The following is a 3,081-nucleotide window of genomic DNA, read 5'->3' as shown; positions in this document are numbered from 1 at the left end:
CACAATTTGGATTCCAGAAGGGTTGTTGGACTGAGAATGCTATTTGTACAGTCACCCACCAAATTTCCAAGCCTAATTAATAAAATATTACAGTTGCTATTTTTTGTGATCTTTCCAGGTGTTTGATTACGTAGTTCACTCTTAGAAAAACTTAAGCTGATAATTTTTACAGATGATACTAGTGTTATACTAAAACAATGAAAACTCTAGGTAGGAATATCAACAATGTAGGAAAAAGACAGATTAATACTTATTGTAAAGAAGATGTGTTACGCTACAGACAGGCACAATGAAAAGATACTTACATTCAGTAAGTGTCTTTTAATTGTGCCTGTCTGTAACTTACTGTGTCTTCTTTATGGTAGGTAACAGTCCGTCTTTACCTATATCGTTAGTGTTATAATAAATTGCATTAGAGATAAAACAACGGAAGAGATTGTTAATGATATTTTTCAAAGAATTAAGTGGTTTTCTGCACATGAGCTCTCCCTTGTTTTGAAAAATACACACTGTTATACCAAGAATTGATATAGCACATACTGTAACAAAATAGGGTAGAATGCTCCAAATTTGTGGGTGTATATATCGTGGAAACATGAACGGAAGAAGATATTACTGAGTTGCTCAGAAAATTAAGTTCAGCTACTTTTGGTCTTCATGCAAGTGCTAGTCTTAAAAACAAACGAATCAACCTACTGACCTATTTGGCATATTTCCACTCAATAATGTCTAATGAAATAATTGTGTGCCATAACTCATCACCTAAATAGAAAGTATTGGTTGCACAAATAAAAGCAATAATAATAATAATAATAATAATAAAAATGTGTAGTGTTCATTTGCGTTTGTCATGTGTGTACCTGTTCAAGGAGTCAGGCATTTGAACTGCACTACTAGAATATATACATTCACGTATGAAATTTGTCATAAATAATCCATCACAATTTGAGAAGAACAGTTGTGTTCACACCTACAACACTTGATGAAAAATTACCTTTATTACCCAGTATTAAAACCGACAGTGGCTCAGGAATGACTTCCATATACAGTAACACAAATTTTTGATCATTTGCACAGTAACATAAAACATCTGACAGGTAGCAAAACAAGTTTCAAATCTAACCTAAAATTATTTACCCCAGATGACTCCTCCTACCCTACAGTCAAATTTCTGTTTAAATATATGTAGCCTGTGGTTTTTAGGTTTAATTACATAACAGTAATAAGAGTAATGAAGAAACATTTAATCAGTGACTTGAGGGAAAAAATTAAATATTTCACGACGAGCTGCTGCTTGCCATGTAAATGACATTTCAAAAAGTTCCTCTTCATGGCCTAAGTATTTTGCGTATACAAAGTTACATTGTTGTAGAAATGATGGAAGTATTTCTTTCATGTTGAAAAAATAAAATGAATACTAAATTACAGTGTAAACTGAAACTACTCGGCTTGCTCTTGCTCTATATACTCTTAATAATAATAATAATAATAATAATAACAGAATAACAGTCGGTACTTACGTACATATTTCATGCTTTCTGAACAAAATTAGAATATAATTAAAAAAACAGACTAAAGTTTTACAAAATTATTCATCTAAAAGTAGAAAATAAAACAGATTAGAGAAACATTTGATGTGCCTTTGAATGACACGCGAAATCATGTACAGCAAATAAGCTGTGTCCAATGTTTCTCTAATCTATTTTTTTTTACTTTTAGACAAATCGTTTCACATAGCATTTGACCTTTCTTCAAGAATTTTTTACAGAATCTTCCAAAAAAATCTAAGTCTTAAAGTTGTTTGATTTCACATTGCTTTGTGGGATGACTCCGAGATGTTTAAATCACATTTAGATTATCTTGCTTTCATTTTCACGGAGAGAGAGCAGCCTTTCACTACCCCAAGCATAGTATAGTACTGACTGAGTAGTTCCCTTGAAAGTCATCCAACGACCGCATCTTCCTGTCGACAACAGCACCACCAGTCAACAGTCTGAGAGTGCCGTTGGCTGTGGCTCTGAGCACTATGGGACTTAACTTCTGTGATCATCATTCCCCTAGAACTTAGAACTACTTAAACCTAACTAACCTAAGGACATCACACACATCCATGCCCAAAGCAGGATTCGAACCTGCGGCCGTAGCGGGCGCGCGCTTCCAGACTGTAGCGCCTAGAACCGCTCGGCCACCCCGGCCGGCACTGTTGACTGTCTGACAAATGATCTTGAATATTAAGAACATCAGATGATCTGTTACTCATCATTGTGGTGCACCCAATAGTATTTAACCAGTTCTGTTCTACACTTGCAGTTCAACGTAACATACTGGGTTCTGTCACAAAATTATTTAATTTAACAGTCTGCAATGTGGAACATTATCAAATCCATGTAGAATATCTAGAAAGATTTATGGTAATCTACTTGTTTACTAATGCTTACCATTTGGAAGGTAATATTGGTGGAAAAGTGGGTTCTTTGAATACGTGGATTTCCTGATCCCATTAAGATTCTTTAACAGAACTGTTTTTTCCTTGACTCCACTTTAACCTGACTGAATTCAGATTTAAATTCCTAGTCTGCACAAAAACTTCCCTGAATTACAACTCAGCAAACATGTTACTTGTTTCGTGCAACAAAAATGCAATTAGTTGTTTGTACTTCAGACTGATCATATACCTAATGCAAATTGATAACTTACTAAATCAGTCTGAACAGACCTCAGAACGCTCAACGATACCGACAAACCGAGGTGTTGTCATTGGCTGTCAGACATCACTGGCTGCGGATACAGACGGGCCTGCAATCAGCACACCACTCTCCTGGTTGTTGACAGTGTCATTCAAGTAGCTCCTCAGTTGGTCTCACAAGGGCTGAGTGCACACTGCTTACCAACAGCACTCGGCAGACCTGGGCAGTCACCTATCCGAGTGCTAGCCAAACCTCACAGAACTTAACATCGGCGATCTGATGGGAACTGTTGGTCGCAAATTGCTCTCTAGGCCAATATAAAAATCTTTGGCAAGAACACAAGATTTCAATGTTTTAGAATGACAATCGAATATCAGAAATATTGGCCCATGTT

The sequence above is a fragment of the Schistocerca piceifrons genome, chromosome X (genome assembly GCF_021461385.2).
Source record: "Schistocerca piceifrons isolate TAMUIC-IGC-003096 chromosome X, iqSchPice1.1, whole genome shotgun sequence".
In the NCBI taxonomy this organism is placed as follows: domain Eukaryota; kingdom Metazoa; phylum Arthropoda; class Insecta; order Orthoptera; family Acrididae; genus Schistocerca; species Schistocerca piceifrons.
The sequence above is the reverse complement of the archived record's forward strand: the minus strand, read 5'-3'. Positions refer to the sequence as shown.